This window comes from Eriocheir sinensis, chromosome 3, assembly GCF_024679095.1.
Source record: "Eriocheir sinensis breed Jianghai 21 chromosome 3, ASM2467909v1, whole genome shotgun sequence".
Classification (NCBI taxonomy): Eukaryota; Metazoa; Arthropoda; class Malacostraca; order Decapoda; family Varunidae; genus Eriocheir; species Eriocheir sinensis.
The window spans coordinates 8,697,857-8,722,789 of record NC_066511.1 but is presented as its reverse complement, the minus strand read 5'-3'; the positions used below and the strand labels follow the sequence as shown (position 1 = coordinate 8,722,789).

Below are 24,933 nucleotides of genomic sequence, written 5' to 3'. Positions count from 1 at the left end.
TTGATCCTTGTGGTTTCCATTCAAAAGAAGAACGTATTTACACCACAAGAAAGTCTTCTGCATCAATCCAGGGGAGGTAAATGTTATTAAAAATAGCCAAGTGTTTGTGAGTCTCGGTACTGACACAGCTTAGGGCAGTGGTTCTGAACTCGTTAATGACCACAGACCACCAACCCAATAAAAGAAATGTCGTGAACCATTTCATTTTTGAGTTATGATAAATCATTCATACATAACAAGCATTTTGGTTTGAAATATATTTCTTCAAAACAGAATTTCGAGAAATTATATAAAATAATAGCCACCATTTTACGAGTGTTATATGTAAGCGCGCGGCAGCTGCAAGGAATCAACAGGATGGTTCGTCACCTCGACTCGCACAGTGAATCTTGGATATTCATATTAGAATAAATTAAGTTTATAAATTGAAAGTGACTCAGCAGCTACAACTTAAGGACTTCCAATATGTTTCTTAAATGGGAATAATATAATAAAATGAATGACCAATTCTTTATTTTGATTGAATTGTTCGTGCAAAATTTTCAATAAATCTAAAATTATGGACATTCATTTTCCAATTTATTTCCGAATACAGTGGACGTCTTGTGGACCACTCAAAAAGTCACCATGGACCACCAGTGCTCCATGGACCACCAGTTGAGAACCACTGGCTTAGGGTATCGCCCGTTACGTAGGTTAGATTTCGTTAGTTTAAATTTATTCGGCACGCGGTGTGGGGCGGCGGAAATACGAAGCGCAAGATGTGGCGGGGTGGCCCATTACGCGGGTCGTTTTTTGAGAAATACCTCCTCACAGAAATAAGTCGGTCTGCTGTCCACCACGCACGCGCACTGGGGGAATACACAGCAGGAAAAACATTAAATTGCCTGGTTTTCTCCTAGTTTATCCACTTGTGATCTTTCTGAGTGGTCAGGGAAATATAAAATCTGGAAACTGGTTGAACCTCTCTCTGCGAGCTATTTTGCAACAGCGGCAGCGTTTTTTTTTTTTTTTTTTTTTTTTTTTACAGCATAGGAGTCAGTTCAAGGGCATAAAAAAGGTTACAAATGTGAAAAAAAAGCCCGCTACTCACTGCTCCTAAAAAGAGTTAGAGGAGTGGGCGAAAGATAGGTCAATTTCGGGAGGAGAGGTGTCCTGATACCCTCCTCTTGAAAGAGTTCAAGTCGTAGGCAGGAGGAAATACAGATGAAGGAAGATTGTTCCAGAGTTTACCAGCGTGAGGGATGAAAGAGTGAAGATGCTGTTTAACTCTTGCGTAAGGGATCTGGACAGTAAAGGGATGTGCTTGAGTAGAAAGTCGTGTGTGGCGAGGCCGCAGGAGGGGGGGAAGCATACAGTTAGCAAGTTCAGAAAAGCAGTCAGCATGAAAATATCGATAGAAGATAGAAAGGGAGGCAATATGGCGGCGAAATTTAAGAGGTAGAAGACTAGCAGCATGAGGAGAGCTGATGAGACGAAGAGCCTTAGACTCCACTCTGTCCAAGAGAGCTGTGTGAGTGGAGCCCCCCCACACGTGAGATGCATACTCCATACGAGGGCGGACAAGGCCCCTGTAAATGGATAGCAACTGTGCGGGGAAGAAGAACTGGCGGAGACGGTATAGAACGCACAGCCTCGAGGAAGCTGATTTAGTAAGAGAAGAGATATGAAGTTTCCAGTTGAGATTTTGAGTTAAGGATAGACCGAGGATGTTTAGTGTTGAAGAAGGTGATAGCTGAGTGTTGCCAAAGAATAGGGGATAGTTGTTTGGAAAATTGTGTCGAGTGGATAGGTGGAGAAACTGTGTTTTTGAGGCGTTGAATCGGAAATAAAAGTAAGGTCTGAGGCTAAGCGTTCTGCCGCCTCCATCCTGGAATCATTTAGTTCCTGTTGGGTGGGTCTTCTATTAAAAGAAGTTGAGTAATGCAGAGTAGAGTCATCGGCGTAAGAATGGATAGGACAGTTCGTTTTGGAAAGAAGATCATCAATGAACAACAGAAAGAGAGTGGGAGATAGGACAGAACCCTGCGGAACACCACTATTAATAGGTTTAGGGGAAGAACAGTGACCGTTACTGCAGCAGAAATAGAACGGTCAGAGAGGAAACTGGAGATAAAGGTACAGAGAGAAGGATAGAAACCGTAGGAGGGTAGTTTGGAAAGCAAAGATTTGTGCCAGACCCTATCAAAGGCTTTTGATATGTCCAGCGCAATAGCAAAGGTTTCACCGAAACGGCTAAGAGAGGATGACCAAGAGTCAGTTAGGAAGGCAAGGAGATCACCAGTAGAACGCCCCTTGCGGAACCCATACTGGCGATCAGATAGAAGGTCAAAAGTGGAAAGGTGCTTTTGAATCTTCCGGTTAAGGATTGATTCAAAAGCTTTAGATAGACAAGAAAGTAAAGCTATAGGACGGTAGTTTGAGGGATTGGAACGGTCACCCTTCTTAGGCACAGGCTGTATGAAGGCATACTTCCAGCAGGAAGGAAAGGTAGATGTTGACAGGCAGAGGCGAAAGAGTTTGACCAGGCAGGGTGTCAGCACGGAAGCATAGTTTTTAAGGACAATAGGAGGCACTCCATCAGGTCCATAAGCCTTCTGAGGATTGAGGCCAGAGAGGGCATAGAAAACATCATTCTTAAGTATGCACAATAGGCATTGAAAAGTCAATCATTTAGTGATTTAAGGGTAGGTCGGCTGACCTCATAGGTGTGGTAACATTAGATTTCTTTTTTTTCTCTTGTTGTGTTGTACATACTTACCCCTTACCACAAGCTGTCATTTGCCAAGTTCTACTTTCGGTATATATAGTACGTAGTGAGGATAGTGGGAATAGTGTTGATAATTTAAAACAACATGTAATTTATCATTTCTCCGTATTGGCCTGACCAAACCCTTTTTTCTACATTTCAAATGAAAGATTAGACATCTAAAATCAATAATTCCAGAGTAGATTCAATGTAATTTACATCTACAATTTATTGCGAATTTTTACATGTGAAGTACATATTTAAATGCCTTAAAATTATTGAAGAAATTGATAAAAAATATTATAAATGAATGTTCCTTGTATTTGCATTTCGAAAAATAAAAGACCTCAAAATATACTTTAAAGTGCACAAAGAATCATTAAAATCCGTTAATTCTAAGCAGAGTTATGTTGCGGCAAAGTATGAAAAAGCAAGTTTTCAGTAAATGGACATTTAAAGTTCGCCGGCATTAAAAGGCCGTCCATTTAAAGTTAAAACTCTCTAGCTGCATATTATTTTGAGTCTCCCTTCACTCTCTTACGTTCTTTTTGCCCTCCCACACACACTCGTTTTATATCTTCTCTTTCGAGGGCAACTTATCCTATATGTAGTTGGGAATCCAAGCAGTGGCTGAATATTTCCAACTCTGTAACCTGCGTTATAGTCATAAACATAGCTGGGCAGGATAACAGAAAACCTTATTCCCGATAACCGATAACTGATAATGGAAAACCTTATCGGTGACAACCGATATTCGTTAACTGGAGACACAAATATAGGCGATAACCGATAACCGATATAAATCCACAATTCCGATACTAGCTAGCGATAAGTCCGATTGGCGAAAACGATATTATATTGATATTTCAAATAAAAAACATAGATGAATTCAAATTTTCATTATCTGTATTTAAAAAAAAACTTATACAACCTGAAAACCACACCTTGACACCTACCTATGGACGGTAATATTAGAAACGCCTGAACCGGTGTTGTGTTATTTGGTGTCCCCACCGTCAAAAGCTGGCGCTTTTGTTTACAAACACTGGTCTCTCGTGAGCTGCGCATGTTCAGACCAGCAAGCGTAGAATTGTACAGTCTCACAAAGCTTTTTAACCGTAATGAAGAGTTGCTGGAAGGCTGAATCAGACATACAGTACCACTACCACCATCCCCGCTGTTGCTAGAACGACACTCTGTACGAGTTGTATTTATATGTACAGAGTGTCGTTCTAGAAACAGTGAGAATGGTGGTACTGTATGTCTGATTAAGCCTTCCAGCAACTCTTAATGTGTTAAAAAGCTTTGTGAGTATGTGCAGTGCTACGCTTGCTGGTCTGAGCATACGCAGTTCACGAAAGACCAGTGTTTGTAATCCAAAGCGCCACCTTTTGACGATGGGACACCAAATAACACAACACTGGGTGCCTTCAATACCATGGCATGCTCACAAATGAATATGGAATATCAAATTTGAAGCAGTGAATAATCATCTTTTCGGCAAAGTTAAATGATTTTTCTCTTTGATATATTGATTTTTGAGTCTAACATAAAAAAATAAGCAAGTGTGTTAATGTTGATGATCTAAGTATGAAATCTCTTCATCGAAGATATTTCATACCCCAAAGTTTTTTCATACAACACCGGGCGCCCGGACCACGCATGCGCGCAGTAGGGAGGAGACAACGGTTTTTTTTCTGAGAGGCGGAAAAAAGTAGCGATTATCGCTGGTTTGGTTACAAAAGTAACGAAGATACCGATATATATTTAAATAAGTAGCGGATGGCCGATAACCCGATTTTGTTATCAGCGTTAAAGTATCGCGATAATTTATCGCGATAACGCCCAGCTATGGTCATAAAGTCTTCAGAGCAGCACTTTTACGTAGTGCCTTCTTGCCTTTCTTGACACCACCCATGATGTAGAAAAACAAGGTAAATGATGAAGTATGAGGAGACCAGAATAAAATTATAACCTGCCTTTCTGTTTGTGTGTCACTGAGGCCTGAAACAATGGAAGAGAGGCTATAGCCTCATCGAAAAGATGCCAAAAACCTCCAGCAACATTATTCTATCCAATGAAATAAAAATAAAAAATCTATATATTTACCCGTATTACATTGTAAACAAGTGCTATGCATGCGTATGGGGTTGCCAGATATTGCCAATATTTTATCTAATTTATTCTAAAAATACATTTATATAGCAAATAAAACTGTAAAACATTGTGACAGTGTTGGGAGTAGTATATAGATGCTCTTCGTGTGTTTCACAGAAAATCACCCATTTGCCATAATTCTATGTATATTAGGGTGCGACTTTCCCTTAATGATTTGCGACAGAAACAGCTGGCATTTTATTTCATAACACACCAAAAACTACCAAAACAAAGCAACAAACAAACAAACACACACAAAAAAACACGTCCGTCTGCCAGTGCGCGATAGGCTAACTTGTAAAATTTTACCCGTACCCGTAAAAATACGGCCCCCCCGTAAGGCCCCACTGTCAACCTGGCAGCCTCAGTGCTTCGCAGTGTGCTGTGCGGCTATACAAACAACATGCAGACAACATACACAATAAAAAGGAATATATAGGTACATATGTTTATTAGGTTCGTCGGTATTATTAAATGTATTATTAAGTTTCCGCCGCTTATAACGGACTTTAGGCATTAACGAACTAAGTTCCCCCCAAATTAGTCCGTTATATATATATATATATATATATATATATATATATATATATATATATATATATATATATATATATATATATATATACACACACACACACACACTCACACACACACACACACACACACACATATATATATATATATATATATATATATATATATATATATATATATATATATATATATATATATATATATATATATATATATATATATATATATATATATATATATATATATATATATATATATATATATATATATATATATATATATATATATATATATATATATATATATATATATATATATATATATATATATATATATATATATATATATATATATATATATATATATATATATATATATATATATATATATATATATATATATATATATATATATATATTATATATTATTATTATTATTATTATTATTATTATTATTATTATTATTATTATTATTATTATTATTATTATTATTATTATTTAATATCACCACGAATTAGGCATACAATTGTCAATGGAAAAAAAACCACGACAGATAGATCACGCCACCTTATAGGAATGTCGTCCGTCAGTGTTTACCGTCTCAGTTTGTATACAATGCATTTCATAGTGCGTGGAGGTCACCTTGACGTACGTGACTAATTGTAACAATTATTTTCCAACCTGTAACTCGTCACTCCTTTACGAGAGTCCGACTGACACACAACGGCAGTCGCTCTCGCTCCGACGCTCCTTGTACATATCGGCTAAGAATATATTCGCCTTAAGGAAGCTGAAGTCTTCATCAACGCCCTTTAAACGCCCCCCGGTACACTGTTACATATTGGTGGCAACGTTCCCCACCGCCCCTGTGCCTTCGCTACCTCGTTCTCTTCCAAGCTCCAAGCCACGAGAACTCACCAACAAACTCCGGGGACAGGCGTAGAAGGAAGGAAGGAGTCACAAGCCAGCCGTCCGCGGCAACTCGCCAGGCGCCAGCTACAAGTTCTCTCCAGGCGTCAGCTACAAGCTCTATACAGGCGTCAAGCCTCGGGCCACCAACAGGCCTACGCAACCAAAAGCGAGGGCCACAATCTACAAGCCGCCCAGCCCTGCTACAAGCACTCCAAGCCCTCCGCGGCACGCAGAAGGAGGCACACACAGCCACAGGCACCTAGCAACACAGCGGACGGCAACACCGCCGCTGCCGGGAGCATCGGCCCAAACCTCTTCCGGCAAACAGTCAGCCAGGGCACCCGCGGACATCTCCCGGTGACTGCAAGCAGTTACCACTACCGTTCCTGCAAGGCGTCTTCTCAAGAGGTTACACACCCAAGTCGCCTTATCTGCCACCGCGGCCCATCTCTCAGTATAACAAGAACGCCGCAGCCATCCTACGTCTGGCAGCAGAGTTCCGGCACCAGGCCACTGCCAGTCAAATCGCTTCGTCAGCAGTTTCCAGCAGCCATTACGAGTCTCCCGATGTCCGCCCTTCCCTCAACTCTCACCGCCGCTGCTGCCGCGGCCGAGGTCTTCCGACGCGACTCCACAGACTGCACGTACCCCAGGTCGTCGCCACCCTTCGCCCTCTACACTACATCAGCTGATTAATCTTGGTATTTGTGGATATTCCCTTCTGGTCAAACTATGCCGGCTCTGCTTATTCCAGTTTTCTTTCGAGCAGAGGCACGACCTTTTTATTTCTGTGGTCCTAACACGGTTAATCAATCATAATTGTGAGAGTAACGTTCATTCGCATACGATATTGATCCTTTCTTATTGTCTGCTAGCAGTAAAACTGTGATTGTTCATCTTCCTCAGTGTGCCCTGGCTCCATTTTCTCTTCGTCGCTCGAGAGAAAACAAGCGCCTTAAGGGCATACTCACTTAATTTCTCCTACCCAAAATACCGCAGTTTATAGAATTATTTTTTTCATATACCCATAACATTATGACATTCCATTATAACCTTAACTTCTATTACATCTAACAGGCACCTTGTTAGCCATCCTTTCTTGTTTTTAGGGGTTCGGGGCAAACTATTAATTCATACACGTTACGTTTATTGGTTAATATTTACAGCTATCAAAATATGCTCCTATATTGTAACTTATGAACAAAGACACTCTCGCTAAACTCGGCGACACCTTTAAACATTTGGCTCGTCCTTCAAGTGAGGAGGAATTGGAGCACGGTGCAGGCACCGATGATTTTAATGTTGTAAATTTACGTTCGGGTACTACATACTCATCACTTCCAAGGGAAAGAGCCCCTTCACCTCCAGGTTCGTCTGAATACTTAACCCCCACTCAGCCGATCAAAATGCCTGACGATCCACCTCCCTCCACTCCTGCCGGGGCCACACCCCACTTCCCCCCTCCCCCGATTCGGGTCATTCCAACTCACGCCAGTATTCGGCAGTTCTCTGGCGGCGAGACCGACTTTTCGGCGAGACAGTTCCTAGATCTTTGTGAGTCTGCCATCGTAAATTCCTCCATTACGGAAGATCATGATAAAATCGCTTTCATTCGGTCCCGGTTACTTCCAGGCTCTCGGGCACTAAATTTGATGCAGTCCTCAGCGTTCGCTTCGGGGGACATTGGAGTAAACTATGAGGTTCTTAAAAGGAATTTCATAAAAATCTTCGGGGGCGGGAGTAAACCAAGCTTCGTTAGACAGATGGCACACACGGTTGAGTCCCTTCAAAAAAATTCCTCAACAAAGCCGATTTGGGACGCCATGATTGAGGCAAATCAGCTGGCGGTTGACTGTGTCAAAAGCCTAGAAGACGCCCAGTGGCTTCCAGGGGGCTGTACGCAAAAGCACCAGGTAAAGACAGCCTTCGAGTTGTTTTTTTACTTATTTCATATTTCAGAGAAGAACCGCCGTTCTACCCTTCCTTTGGCCTTCAAACCAAGCGGGAAGTTGGTTGACTTCGTCTCAGAGTTAGAAGTCAAGGTTCAGGAACACCCTCACCATCAACCCCTCGCAACAGCCGCAGCATTGCAGGCACAAAGTAAGGCATCTCTCACCTGTAGTTTTTGCAAACAATCAGGACATTCTGAACATTCTTGCTTCGCGAAACGTAGGGAATCAACACACTCAAGACAGGGCTCTGATAGGAGATCAGGAGGTTACAGGGGCGGGCATCATTCATCACACAGGAACCCTAGGCCAAACCATCAGCGGAAGGCTGCCTTTTGCCTTGTCCACGGGAATTGTTTTCATGATTCAGACAGTTGTTCTGCAATACAAAAGGCCAAGGAGGAACAGAAGTACAAGTCCTCGGCGGACAGTAAACCACACTCCTCCTCTTCTCAGAATAAAAAGACATGACTTCGTGACAGTCCCAAGGCGTACATCCAAGTGTCCCTTAAGGACGATACTAATTGGGAGCAACTTAACTCCGTCATTGCCGCTTTGGGACGGACAGGCATAATTGCCCTCCCTTGCAAGGTGGGCAAAATTTCACTCACCTTAGCGGTAGACACAGGTGCGACAGTCAGTGTAATCTCAGACGTCGCTTACAGGTCATTGACACGACAGGCGAGAGGGAAAAATTGGCCGCTCCAAGAGAACGACCTGAATGTGGTACGCGTGACGGGCACCACTTTGGGAATCCTTGGGCGAGTACCACTAACAGTCAGCTTAGATGAAAAAGTATGTCCCTTTCGAGATTTCTTTTATGTATCTAGCAGGTTTGCCTTACCTGTGGATGGGATCTTAGGATTAAACGCCATGAAAGACCTGCACATAACCATAAACCCTGAAAGCAACGCGATCGTGTATCAAGGACGACGCATACAGGGGATGGTAAATCCATCGCCTATGTCACCTGTAATCCCGCCCTCAGAGGGGGAAAATGACCAACCCACCACAGACTCAGGGTCTGCCACCGCCCAAGTGTCACTTCTTACGGTCAAACCACACGAAAACATTGCAGACTTGTGGCGGACAGTAACGGCAGTCGTAGAAGGTCCTCAAATAGTTCCGGATCGTGCTGCAAAACTTGTTAAAATCCGGTTACCTAACGCCCCTCCAACGGGCAGTGATGTGTGTATCGACGGAGCACCTCACATACACCGGGTGACGGTAGAGGTAACTCTCGCGACAGTCAAGGAGGGAGGTATTGCAGAGGCATTGGTAATAAACACGTCAGGATCCCCTGTATCCTTAAAACACGGTGTTAGATTGTGCCAGTGTCTAGTGTATGGGAAAAATGTCGCCCCTGAACCAGCTGAATACCCTTCAGCCCAAGTCTCAGGCATAACCTCGGCGTGTCAGGCTTCTCCCGAACAAGACACAGCTAATTTAGAGGCATTCCTAAAAGTTGCACACTATTCCGAAATTAAGCCAACCTTAGTCCAGCTACTGGAACATTATAGGGGGGCGCTTGCTCTACCAGGCGAGCCGCTTGGAGTTACGCAGTGTGCTGAACACCACATTAAGTTAAAACCCAATACCAATCCTGTATATATCAATGCGTACAAGCTCCCCCACAGTCAGAGGGAGGTTGTGCAGCAACTTATCTCTGAAATGCTAGAACAAGGTGTCATCAAAGAATCGAATTCCCCGTGGAATTCACCCTTGTTTCTGGTTCCAAAGAAAGACGGTTCTTATCGTCCTGTGATTGATTTCCGGCGTGTGAACAACGCGACCGTGGATGATCATTTTCCGCTTCCCGTTCTTAGAGATCTTCTGATGTGTCTCGGTAGAGGAAATAAAGTCTTTACGAGTCTTGATCTGGTCAGTGGCTACTGCCAACTGCCCATGGCCCCCGAGTCACGTGAAATAGCGGCTTTCAGCACGCCTCATGGCCACTATGAGTGGACGAGGATGCCGTTCGGGCTCAAAGGAGCTCCCTTGACCTTCCAAAGGACAATGAACACTATTTTTGGTGACTTGCTGGGCAACTCTGTCTATGTGTATTTAGACGACATCATCATAGCAAGTAAAGACGTGCATGCACACATGGAAACACTAAAAGCAGTCCTACACAGACTTCAAGAGGTCGGATTAAAGCTCAAAATCACCAAATGTGGATTCTTAAAGCCTCGGATCAAGTTCTTGGGGCATGTCGTGGACGAATTCGGCATCCACACAGTGGACACACAGTTCCCTCACCCAACGTCTGCGGACAAGGTACGGTCTTTCTTGGGCGTCGCAGGTTATTACAGGCCTTTCATAAAGGACTTCGCAGCACGCGCGAGTCCCCTAACCCATCTATTAAAGAAAGACGTCCCATTTCAGTGGCTCCCAGCTCAACAAACGAGCTTTGAGGATTTAAAGAAAGCGCTTACACAGGCTCCGGTCCTTGTCTTTCCGGATTTCAAGGACCCCTTTCAGCTTTGTACCGACGCTTCGGCTAGTGACTAGGAGCCGCTCTTATGCAAACAGATAAGTCCGGCAAAAAGCATGTAATAGCGTTCGCCAGTCGAGTACTAACAGCTCCGGAAAAGAACTATTCTGTTACCCACCTAGAGGCTCTTGCCATTGTGTGGGCTCTGAAGCATTTTCGAGACATAGTGATGGGGTACAAAATTGTGGTGTATACGGACCACGCGGCCATAACTGATCTTTTCAAGGGAAAAAACCTACACGGTCGTCTGGCAAGATGGTTCTTAACGATCCAAGCATACAATCCGGAGATAAAATATATCACCGGGAAAACGAATGTGGTCGCAGATACCTTATCTCGGAATATTTCGATAGGCACGTTTACCACCCCAGAGGTCATCTACAACTTCACTTCACCTGAGCTACACACTGCTCAGCGAGACCACCCGGTGTGGAAGAGGTAAATTTACGCCCTAGAGTCGGGAGACGAAACAAACCTTCCTGAATTGCCAGTTCTCTTTTCACAATTCTTCCTATCAGAGGACAACCTCCTTTGTAGGTCATGGCCAACCAAACCTGTACCTATAGAAGAACTGGTCATCCCAGACAAATACGTCCCCGTGACGCTTAAGCTGGTCCATGACACACCCATTGCGGGTCACCCAGGAAGAGACAAGACGCTATCTGTCACCAGACGGTGGCGGTGGCTGAACAGATAGCAAGACGGCCCCGCGTTCAGGAGGACACGAGTTCAATCCCCGACCGGTACCACCAAGCTGGGAATTTTCAGCCGCCGCCGAGTGGCTTAAAACTACCCACATGCTGTCCAGAAGACCACCTATCAACCCGGACTCTAGATTCTAGGATTAAAGATGAGCTCCGGGAGGGCAGCATGAGCCAATGCAAGATGGCGCCACTATAAACACTCCCCTGCGCCAGAACGGGCTGGGCCGACCATCAGGACCCACCGGGAAGTAGCCTTGGACCGACAATCAGGATCCACCGGGAAGAAGACTACCGGCGCAATAGGCCAAGACGTAAAAAAAAAAAAAAAAAAAAAAGACGAAAATTCTACTGGCCCACATTACGGGTTGATGTAGAAAAACATGTCGCACATTGCGTCGTTTGTGCTAAGCACAAGGGGTCCGTAAAAGGGCCAGCACCTATGTTGCAATACCAAATACCATAGGCGCCTTGGTATGTTGTTAATATAGACTTATTACAGCTCCCCCAGAGCCAACATGGTTCGCGCCACTTATTGGTGTGCGTCGACCAGTTCTCTAGGTTTCTAGTTCTAGTGCCTCTCAAAGACAAGACAGCCACACGCGTGGCCCATGCCCTCGTGACTCACGTGTTGTGTCCACATTCGTCTCCTCGAATTCTTTTGAGTGACAATGGCACCGCGTTTAGGAACACAGTATTGAGCGAAATATGCGCTCAGTTTAACATCACGCAATCCTTCATCACAGCTTACCACCCAGCTGCTAATGGGTTGGCGGAGAGGGCTAATAGGAAAATCTTACAGGTCCTCAGGCCTATCGTGAACGATTTCCACGATAACTGGGAGGATTGGCTATCGCATATAGCCGCTTCCATAAATACGTCGGTAAACGACTCTACGGGGAAGTCTCCCTATTACATCTTATATGGGGTGGAGAAACGTCTTCCGTACAACTTCCTAACAAAACCACATCAACCTTTCTACAACATTAATAGGTACGCACAACAGCAGATGCAGATGTTTTCCAAGATACACTCAGAGGTTAGGTGTACGTTAAAAGCTACGAAGGTTGAAATGATGTAAAAACAACACAAACAGGCCGTCCCGGTGGAATTAAAAGAGGGTGACACAGTCATGATTAAGCAAGCGGAAAGGAGTTCGAAACTGGGGGCTAAATTTGTGGGTCCTTACCGAGTTGTTCGGAATGTCAGGGGAAATCGGTTCATGGTTCTAGAGTCAAATAGTGAAGTCAGTCTAGAAGTTCACAGTGAACGTCTGAAAGTAATTCCCTCACCTTTGGACCTTGATATTGGTAATTCCCCCTCAGAGTCAAATGTTCAACAAGATACTCCCAACGCCCATAGCTATAACTTGAGACCACGGGTTTAAATACTTCATTCCCACCACTTTCAGATCATGATGTTGCGTTTTCTGATCATCTTGTTGTCCCTCGGCTCCCTGCTTGCAACGACACCCATCCACCTGAAGCCTGGCGCCCTCACGGCACACATAGGAGAGGTCTTCCTCATAGAAGATGTGCTCCTCGTAAAATATCCATATACTTCCTTGACCAACACCACAGACACAATCAGGATAGTCTCAGAAAAACTACTCGGCATGGCAGACGCCATACGGGCTACCAAGACTAGGGAATCAAAGGCACCTTCTAGTACCAACTCTCTGAATCTTTTTCAACTCCTGGAGGATAGGATTCTGTTCTTACGGGGAAAAGTTGATGAGGTAGACATGGATTATAGTTTTCACTCAGTTCACTCTCGGGTAAAGAGGGGGTTGCTCAACATCGTTGGGTCCGCCTCAAAGTTCCTCTTCGGTACGGCAACCGACAAGGACGTGCGCGATTTGCGGGACCACTACGCTCATGTACTTTCCTTTGCTGCCCGAAATCGCAGGGTGATCAACGCCAATTGTAGAAAACTTGCGCGGTTGCATACTCACATTGAGGAACTGCTAGAGCAAACAAATAAGATGGTAGAAGTTATCAACATAGTTGTCAAGCAGATCGACCAGGTGAATCAGTTTCTCCTCCTAGATCAGGCCTTGCATGTATTGGAAAACGTCATTAATTCTGTCGCAACGGCAAATCAGCAGGTTATTAGCAACATGGTTGATGCAGCGCACGGTAGAGTCACACCTGCCTTGTTCCCTCTCCACGATTTGAGAACGACTATCCATATCGGGTATCAAAATTATAGCCTCACACCTTTATTTAACCCAGACATGAGTCAATATTTTTACCCCTTGATTGAGTCCAGCCTCACCCCCGATGTCATAATCATTCATGTTCCATTTCAGACGGCGGACGTGTTTGAGGCACACGAAATTGTCCCGTTCCCTTTTTCAGCTAAGGACAGTGTGTTAGCCCTGGACACGTCCCCGTTTCTTGTTCTAATCGCGAAGGATTTCGCTCTGTATTCAACGGGTAGCTACTCACTCTTGCAATATTGCCAGGAGACGGTCTTCAGGAGATTCTATTGCTCTGCGTCTCTCTTTGCCTTCCTACCAGTTCGGGGAGGGATATGCGAGATCGCCCTCACCCGCGTGAACGCGTCTGACGCTCTTTCCCTGTGCCCTTACAAGCAGCTACCACCAACACCTGTTTTCCATAAGAACTTTCAGGGTCTGCATTATTTATATTTCCCTCAGTCCTTCTATATATCAGTCATCTGCCCGGAGGGTACCACTTATCAACGGGTTACTGGTCACTATGCCATAGCGGAAGCATGCTATATCCGCTCCACTAACATAACAACGTACCCATCCCGGATCCGTCTGGCTTTCACGGCCAATATTTCCCATCGAGTGTTTCCTCTACGGTCTCTCGATAACATTCACTTCTCCAGCATCTCTTATGTGACTAATTCCCTTAAGTCATTGTCTTTCGCAAACAAAACAGAGTTTGCGGAAATCCTGGAGGAAACGCTGCCTGAGTAGTAACAAATGTCCGGAAGTGAGAGTAGCCTCAGCGGGGGGGGACTGGAAGTGGAGGTTGGGGGGGTCAGCGGGGGGGTTACGGAAGAGGGGGTATCTGGACCCCCCTCCCATAGCTGTTACCTTTTCACCAACCCCCCCCCACCCACCCCCACCCCTACCCCTCACCCCCCACCCCACCCCCCCACCCCACCCCACCCCCACCCCTCTCGGGCTAGCGTACGGAAGCGAGAGGGTGACGGGAGTAGGGGTGCCCAGCAGGGAGGGGGGGGGTGACGGGAGAGGGGGTACTTGAAGGGTTAAGATAAGATCGTGGGCCCTCGAATGACCACAAGATTATAATCACGGAAAAGGTTAAAGACATTAGGTTAATGACCAGGCTGGAATATGAATTTACTCTCTAATGCAAGTCCGAAAATAAAATAAAAAATCGCCATTGAACGTAAGACTCGATAAATTATTTAAGTTTTTGCTAGGTGTATTGTACGAGTATCATTATCTTCTTATTTCTCATTTCTCAACTTGTTTCTTCTTATTTCTTTCCTCAACTTATGTATATATTTTTTTACACCGGTTATTTGGTGCCATCTAACCCTAAACACTGCAGCACCAAGTCTTTTTTTTTCTGATTTTGCATTAATTAATGTCTTATATCTCATTTCTTAACTTCTTTCTTCTTATTTCTTTTCTCAACTTGCATTTCTTTATATTTTCTGCCTGCTCTTCGGTGTCGTATGACCTTAGACGTTGCCGCATCGAGTTTACCTTTTTCCGTGAAAAAGGGATCATGCGTGTGTGTGTGTGTGAGTGTGTGTGTGTGTGTGTGTGTGTGTGTGTGTTCCATTCCCCTCTGATTCTTGAGAAATCTGCTGCTAGCTCGAAATTTTGTGGCCCAACTTTTTTAGCTGGTGGGGAGGGTGTGGGGGGGTTGGTGAAAAGGTAAAAGAGATGGGAGGGGGGGTAGGGGGGGGTAGGGGGGGTCCAGATACCCCCCTCTTCCGTAACCCCCCCGCTGACCCCCCCAACCCCCACTTCCAGTCCCCCCCGCTGAGGCTACCCCCACTTCCGTACATTTGTTACTACTTGCCTGAATACTTGCATCTCCCCTACTTGTACCCTGGATTTTTTGTACCAATGTTTCTGATGTTCGTCAGTTTCGTCGTCATGTGCTACCTTATTAGGAGGAACTCTGTCCTGCACGATTATTTGGTTGCGCAGACACGGCGACTGGATGCAGGGAGGCCACTGGCAAGGTAGTTTTTCCTTTTCTCAAGCAAGTCAGATGACAGAAACCTGGCATTCCCCTGCTCCTATACTTAACATTGTACTATGTTTCACTACTGTATGTTTCACTACTGTATTTTTTTTAGGAGCTAGATGAACGTTTCATTGTCTGTAACTATGCCAGTTGATAGCTTCTTATACATGTGTCCTTATATTTATCTTTTGAGAGATTTCTTATGTTTCATGTCACACACGTTGTGTTTTACCTCTCCCTATTTATATTATGACTATACATATGTTCTTACATAGCCAGTGTTTTAATGCAATTGTATCATAGGCAGTCTGCTTAACAAACTCCCACTATGTATGTTAATGGTAACTAGACTGCTAGTTAGATCTTTATATATCGCGAGGTCGCGATCACTGGTAGGTGACCGAGCAGTGTTATAGTAGGATATCAATATATTATTATTATTATTATTATTATAATTATTATTATTATTATTATTATTATTATTATTATTATTATTATTATTATTATTATTATTATTATTATTATTATTATTATTATTATTATTATTATTATTTAATATCACCACGAATTAGGCATACAATTGTCAATGGAAAAAAAAGCCCACGACAGATAGATCACGCCACCTTATAGGAATGTCGTCCGTCAGTGTTTACCGTCTCAGTTTGTATACAACGCATTTCATAGTGCGTGGAGGTCACCTTGACGTACGTGACCAATTGTAACAATTATTTTCCAACCTGTAACTCGTCACTCCTTCACGAGAGTCCGACTGACACACAACGGCAGTCGCTCTCGCTCCGACGCTCCTTGTACATATAGGCTAAGAATATATTCGCCTTAAGGAAGCTGAAGTCTTAATCAACGCCCTTTAAACGCCCCCCGGTACACCGTTACAATATATATATATATATATATATATATATATATATATATATATATATATATATATATATATATATATATATATATATATATATATATATATATATATATGATATAAAGTGAGACTGGAACAAATGGAGAATGCAAGATTAGCACGAAAAGTATATCTGTGGAATATAAGAGATGGCAAATGGGCGAATAAATGTGGGCGAAAGATAGACAGGAATGTTACGCTAAGTACCGCCCCTTTGAAGATAGGCAGAATGTGTTTGAATGTAAAGTAACAAACATAAATAGAGAGGGGTTTGAGTGGGCTATAAGAAAGTGGAAGAATGTGATAGATATGGCAGTAAAAGATGAGGGATTGAGCAAGTGGAAGAATGAAATGGAAAGAAAGGAAACCCTCGACTGGTACAGGGAGAAAGAGGCCCCAAGTGTGAGGTGTGGTATGAGGGAAGCCTGGGAGGTGATCTTCTTTTCCGTGCTAGAGCGCAGTGTCTGGATGTGAATGCAAGGAACTGTAGATGGTCTGAGTCCCGCAGTAATGTGTGACAGGGGTGTGGATGAGACTGTGCAGCATGTAGTGCTGGAATAAGAAGTATAACAAAGAGAGAACGAAGATGATGCAGGTGTTTCTGAGTGAGATGGGACGTGGAGTGAATGGGAGAACTGTAAGGGAGTAAATGGTGCTGCTGCTGGGTTTGAGTGGAGAGACGAGTGGACGAGTGATTGGGGGGATGGAAGAGTTCCTGGAGAGCATGTGGCGTGCAAGATGTAGGCAGCGACATCTTGCCCCGAGTAGCTGAACACCGTTTTTTCTGTATGTTTTGTTTTTTCTATTACAGGAGCTGCCGATACAAAGGTCTGGCCGGGGAGAAAACCCAAGCCACCTGTGACATCAATATCAAGATCATGCAAGATCAAACACTCGCCATGGCCACCTTCGCTCCTAGTTCTAGAGTTCATTGCTCCTCCGGTATTGTGCACTCTTTAATATCTATAGGGTCAGGGACCATTCCGAATTGTGGGACCACAGCCATCCACATTTCTGTAAGTTTACGCTGAAGAAAGAAATATGGATTGTTGTATACACCATGGGTCTCCCTTCTCTTCAGCCATGACCGAACCCAGACTCGTCTTTTCTTCTGCGCTCGTTGAATAACGACAAGTAATGCCGTCATAGCTGCACAGTTAGCCGTAATGTGAAGCGTGGATATAGTAGGCGCCATGGCTGAGGCTTTGTTTACATGGTTCCTCGTCGCTCGCCGCTCGTCGCTTGTCAGTGTGACGATACAGTGACTTGCTCGCGAGCAAAATCTGCCAGCAAAAGCTCATGCTCGCCAGATTTGGGTCCAGTGTGACCCTGATGACCTGGGCATAATGGAAGGAGACTCTACTTCCAAACAGCACTAAGCGTGCTGCTTCATCATCAAACTCAACCAGCATCGACTCTACATGCCAGATGTAACTCGTCACATGGGGGAGAAGGTACAAAATTTATAATTATTTTGTGACTTAACTGATACATTTGCTAATGATAAACACTATGCTATGCATTGTTGGGTAAAAGGCATTTGTTAAACGCGTTGCGCTGCAGCTGTGATCATTACGCACTATATATTTTTTTCTTGTTTTTTGGGAATTATTTGATTTTTCGAGAATAAAGTCTTGCCATACGACCGTTTTTTTTTATTCCGACGGCGATTTTGGAACGGATTATATCATCGCATCGATATATATATATATATATATATATATATATATATATATATATATATATATATATATATATATATATATATATATATATATATATATATATATGTATATATATATATGCAATGAACCCCGCAAGGCTGTTGATGCATCCTCACGAGACTTGTTGCATGGGCTTCATAATGTGGCCGAAATGAGGGTGCTGCAGGGCATTTGGGGTATGTCGTCATGGCATAGGAAAAGTTTTGTGCATGCGCTATAGCTGCACGTGGCCGTGTTTCTCATCTCCGTCGCATTGGCCTTTGAGGTGAATAGGTGTGGTGAATTAGATAATGTGGTGACTAAGAACTGGCCTGGGACATGGGCCAATGTGATATCCCGGTTACTACAGTTTTCCTTCCCCATGTTTCCCCAGGTAGGTTACCCATTAATTATCAACCATCCTGATATGGAGGACGAACAGTTGGGTGAGCTGCATACCGACTGCCCGTGCCGGGATTCGAACCAGGACCAGCAGCTTCGTAGCTAGGCACATTAACCATTAAACCACGGAGCGCATCACAAGCATTCATAAAGACTCTTTATGAGTTCATCTTTCGGAAAAACTGCAAGACCAACAGGATATACCACTGATGAATAGTCATAATGAACTCTTTTGTCAAAGCCAGCCGGAGTCAACATTGCAATGATAATCTATTGTGATGATTTTGATGGATCATTGCGGTGCTTTGATCAGTCATCTAAAGTTCACTTGATATCAAAGTAGAGTTCCTTTACAAAGTGTGAGTAAGGTATGTACACAAAGATGAAGTGAATACGAGAGTTGTGTATTCGAATACGAATACGAATACTTTAAATTCCAACGAATACGAATACGAATTCGATACACTGAAATGGTTTTGATTCGAATACAAATACGAATACTTCTTGAAAGTATTTATGAATACATTCATGAATACTACTATTTATTGAAAATTCCTTCTTGACGTCACACTGCTCCAAAGTTATGCAACAGTAAATTGACGCCGAGCTGCCACAGTTTTCGAACCTGCATACACGACGATTACACGTCCGCCCAGCAGGAAGCAGGAGTTGTAAGGAACAACGGCTGTTATAAGTCTGATAATAAATTTTGAAGTATTCGTCAGATTATTATTCACAGTATACGAATACTGTGGAACACTATTGGATCTTTCACTGAGCTGGACCTTCCATCTGGTGGCCCTAATGGAGCCTCTGCCAGAGCCAAGCCTGCGGCCAGCTGGGGTCCAGCGAGGCTTAATTAATCTATACTAAACTAGCAAAACATCAGAGTTGTAATGGTCACTATCATGTTTACACCAAAAATCTGAGGGCTGTACATTATTCATGTCGTTGTAATGAACACTGTTGGCAAAATAAGAGCATTCATCGATATATCCTATATACACAACACTCAATCCCGTGGTTGCTAGGAATGCATCAGTGCGGCCCCTTGGGTAAATATTTTCGTCATGCAAGAAAAGAGAAGTCAAACAAGTCTGGCATGGTGTCATGCTCTCAAAATCTTGTAGTAGTGGTGGAAGATAGTGCTGAAATTTTTGCCACTCAACATTCCTCGGGCTGGCACGCCGCTGCCTCACACAAGATGCATTCCTCTGTCCTTCCAATCAGAGCGCGGGAGGTTGTTAACTCTGTTGCTAAACATATCGTACGCTGCCGGCAGTAAGTATTATACTTATTTCATATTTCTAATTCAAATCTTAATACATACATCTTTAGAATCTTATACTATTACATTCACTATATGGAACTTTAAAGGAACAACATAAAGCATGTGACGATTGTATATATGGGAAAAATATATTAAAATTTTCTATTTCTTGCATTTCCCCGTTTCTTAAATACTAGTAAGTCAAGTGTCTCTATACCGTAGAAATGAGAAAAAAAAAGTGATTTCTATATAATAGCAAGAAACTAGTGAACAAAATTACTTGGACGTATGCCACATGCATATTTTTTTGCTAGTTCCACCAGGGCCACCAGATGGCAGGTATAGAGCTCAGTGAAGGACTCAATTTTCATAGGTTTAGGAGAAGAGCAATGACTGTCCGTGATATTAAGAATATATCTACGAGAAAGAAAGGTAAATGTAAAGTTGGGAGTATACACTATTAGTTGCGCGTGGCAGCGGTGCTCATCTCCGTGCCATTGGCCCGAAGGCCGGGACACAGGCAGGGCCAGTGCAACATCCAGATTACCACAGTTTGTCTTCTTCATGCTTCCTCAGGTACCAATTTATCGACCATCCCTAAAGGAAGGATGAACAGCCGGGTGGGCTGCCAACCTACTACCTGGAGCGAAATTCGAACCGGATGTTCAAACGCTCGCAGCGGCCTCTCTGATTATCGTGACCCTCTCGTAACTCGCCTAAGGTGTATGTTCGAAAAGATCCTGGAACTGTCTAAGCCTGTCTTTACGATTTTCGGACCGCCATATTTGCTCGTAGGGCTGAGGGTTTCGAGGAGCACCCTTACACTGATCGTAGGGTTGTGTAGTGCCACAGTGGTGGACGTTTCTTCACTATATAAACCGTAGATAACCTGTATGATGTCTTGTTTGTTTATTTACCTCTCCTGCTATCCTCTGCGCTGTCTCGTCAGAGAAGATGGAGTTACAACTAGTACTGCAACACGATGTGGCAGTAAACAGGGCTTTGAGACGTGAGAGGAAGTATAGAGACCGAGCGGATCCATTTTCCTTCAGTGATGAACGCGCTTGTTGAAATATTATAGATTCCCAAGACATTAATTATTAGTGCATAGTAGAACAATAGGGGTAATAATTTATAAAACCTGAACCACCATTTTCGGAGACACTGTCTATATATCTTATAACACTGACGTCTCGGACATGAAAATGCATGTAGCCTATTTGTTTACGTTTACACGGTGCAATATTATTGGCTAACACTCTCAAAGGCTGATGATACACTTCTTCTGAATGGCCAAACGGCAGTCAGCTGCGTTCCATTCCTGGACAGCGGGACGGAACGGACCGAGATTTACGATCGCATCATCGTGAGCTACGAGCATCCGGACGGTCTTTTGAAATTACATCTTAGTGGTGATCGTAGCCCACGATAAAAAAAAAAATGGCGGCTACGAGAGGGCTACTAAGATCTTAGTGGCGGAAAGTTACGATCCTTTGAACATCCGGCCCCAGGTCCTCAGATTTATTATTAGCCACGTTCACCACTGCACCACGGAGACGAAAGATCAAAGATAGAACAGAGAAGGGGGTTAAGATCCTTAAGAGGATAGTTTAAAAGGAAAGCTTTGTGCCTGACTTTGTCAACAACCTTCCAGATGTCTTAAGGCAATAACAAAAGCTTTACCGAGACGACTATAAATAGATGATAAAGAATCGGTTAAGAAAGCATCAGTATAGAACGTCCCTCGATGAATTTGAACTGACGATCAGAAGGAATGTTGAATGTTGATAAATGCTTCAGAAATTTCCTATTTAAAAATGATTTGAAAAGATTTAGAAAAGAAGTAAACCTACAAGACGGTCTATAATAGATTTGAGGGTTTTATTGATTACCCTTCTTAGGTGTACAGGTAGGTGGTATGAAACAATACTCCATGTAATAAGAACAGATGTTGAAGGGCAGAAGAGAAAGAGTCCGTGACCAGGTAGGGTGTCAGCGCAAAAGCCTAGATTTTATAAAAGGAGGATTTGGGCCAGAGAGGGCAGATAAATTTTGCCCAACTAACCGAAATTGGCCACATACATACCTGTTACCTTCTATAATGCAACGGTATAATAAACAGCGAGTCAACAAACTCCGCTTGTCCCAGAAGGGGTTTCGTTGCTTTTCATCGAGTCACTTATGCTTATGCTTAACGTTAATCTTGTGTTTGCTGAGCCAGTCGTCCGTGCCGCACAACTTATCAATAGTTCGTACGAAAGGTCTGTCTTCATGCAGACTTTTCTCTCAGTTTTCTATATGATAAAATAATGCTATTCCATCAAGGTTTACAAATGTAGTACCTTTGTAATAAAGAAAGCCGATCATGCTGATTAACCATATCTACTCGATTATCTTATTACAATTAGTATCGTGCTAATAATCTTGGTAATAATCACGCTCTCTCCTTTTTCTTCACAAGTGACACAACAAGGCAAAGCACTGTATTTAATAACAAAAACAGAATAAAATGTATAGTTCTCCTTAGGACTGTTTCCTATAGATACAGTGTTGATTTTGCGTACCACTAAAAATAAAACTTATAAAATTGTAGTGGTGCTAATAACATACCTCCCACAGTTATCTTGGCCTTAGCGAGTAAAGAATGTGAGTGAGACGGCAGCTGTACCACCGCACGCGTGTCCCCGAGCTCTGCCACTGACCACTCCTGAGTATGGTGCAAAGTACGATGCCCCGTGCCACTCTGGTGGCGATGGGTCCAGCACGAGGAGGTGGCTGGCGCGATGACGCGTGACGCCGCATATGGGGTACGTCAGGGTAGTAAACCTCATTTGTTGATACCAGGGCAGATAGGTTATTGTACAACATTTCTTTTAAGATATCGACGATCTGATTTTTTATATATATATATATATATATATATATATATATATATATATATATATATATATATATATATATATATATATATATATATATTTTTTTTTTTTTTTTTTAAGAAGGTTTAAGGATAGGTAGAGTTCGCCCATGAATGAAAAAAAATCGAGAGACTGACAAGATATTCTAGCGTTGAGCATGCATTCTCTTTTTGTTGTTGCTGCTTAAAGATTGTCCCCTTCTTAGAGGGGGAAGCATGGACCTTTGCTAATATATGGCGGCCCGTAGCAGGGTGCCAACAGACCGACCCTATCGGCTGGCGTCAGCCGAGCCGACCAAGTCTGTCTGTCGATGAGGACTGGCCTGTCTGCATTATCTTGTTGTTGATACCTGTATTCTTTTGTTGATACCTGTATACAGTCACTTGAAATTTGTTTTAGCGTGGGTTTTGTTTGTTGCACAGTTGCATCAAGGGTATAAGTAAGGGTTCGAATTCCTTTCATTTAGAAAATTTGCTTGAGTAAGACAAATTTTCCATGTCCTCTCTGGTCTAAATCATTATAAGGATTATTGGTTGTGGTGGAATTCATTTATTTTTCAAAACTGCTTCCGCGCTGACACTTTGCCTGGTAAAACTCTTTCTTTATATACTGCTTGCGAGTTGAGATGACAAACGCCTCCCTATCGTTTTGATGTGGTTTACATGATTTGTTTTGCAATAATACAAGCAACAGTTGATTCCACAAAGTGTGTGTGTGTGTGTGTGTGTGTGTGTGTACAACAAAGGGGGCAGACAAAGGTTAAAAAAATACAAAACTAAACAGAGAGAGAGAGAGAGAGAGAGAGAGAGAGAGAGAGAGAGAGAGAGAGAGAGAGAGAGAGAGTACCAACGACGAGTCTGGCAACGAAAATAACATAACGGATGCTCTTAATTTAAGCTTCCTCCTTGAACAATAAACCACAATGACACGGCCCAGGTGAAGGCCACGCTGAATAACAAGTTTGCCACCATATGTTATATGTATAATAAGATGCTGGCTTGGTTGAGAATTTGCAGGGGATCATAGAATATAGAGCTTATATATGTGACAAAACGCATCAACGGCAGGAGTCAGTGATACCAGTACATATAATGTGGACAAGATCGAAGAAACGTTATCGTTAGAAAGAAAAAAAAAACATGAAAACAACAGAGAGAAGACTAGGCAAAAATAGGCAGAAAGGAGTCGTTTGCTTTAAACTATAAAGTTAAGGGGCTTTCACACATACCCGATCCTGAACACGACACTTGCACGACTGCAATTTGTGCAGCATTCGAGTTTATAAACCCTATTCACACATAGGCGATTTTGGGACGAAAGCTCGATGATCCTGGTTCATTCTGGTATCATTGGAAATTGGTGCACTTTAACCCTATTCACACATAGGCAATCTTTGGGCGAAAGCGCGACGATCCTGGTTCGTTCTGCTATCGCTGGAAATTAATTGGTGCACTTTGACCCGGCCTCCTGCGTGGAAAATTTTGGCAAAACGTTTGCACAAATATTGCCCAGGGCCGCAATTTCCGGGGGAACTAGAGGGGCTATAACCCCCAAATATTTTCTATATTGGCCTCGAAATGCCTCTAAAAGTGCTTATTTAAAAATATAAAAAAAATCCCCCACTTGCGCATGCTCGCCCTCCCTAAAAATATGCCAAAATTACGGGACAGTTGCCCGAATGCTGAACGAAAACTGCACGGCCATAATGATGCCTACCCAACAGCTGCCCGATCAATCTTGAGATTTGAATTTAATGTTTTTTTTCAAAAGATTATTCCTGCCCGACTACCGTGGTGCCCGGAATAAAAACAAAACAATCAAGAATACTGCCCGATTACTAAACGAAAGGTGCCCAATCGCTAGACGAATGGAGAACGACTGTGCCACGTCCTTTCCCTCAGTCGCTAATCCCTAGATGAGGGAAGCATATTCCCGAAGTCTCTATCCCCCGGATTCTCAGTCAATCTCTTCCCTCTTCGTCGAAGCGTCTCTTAGAGAGTGTGTTTCCGTTTGGAGGTATTCCC

The 24,933-nt window shown here is 43.1% G+C and overlaps 1 protein-coding gene across 1 annotated transcript in view; it reads right to left on the bottom strand.

Moving 5' to 3' along the window:
* The window catches only part of LOC127004548 (solute carrier family 22 member 7-like), a gene marked incomplete in the record, with an annotated part of 89,976 nt that extends 67,218 nt beyond the window's left edge, over positions 1–22,758 (bottom strand). The window contains 1 exon segment of the mRNA XM_050872389.1: positions 22,602–22,758.
* Between the last annotated feature and the right edge of the window lie 2,175 nt (positions 22,759–24,933).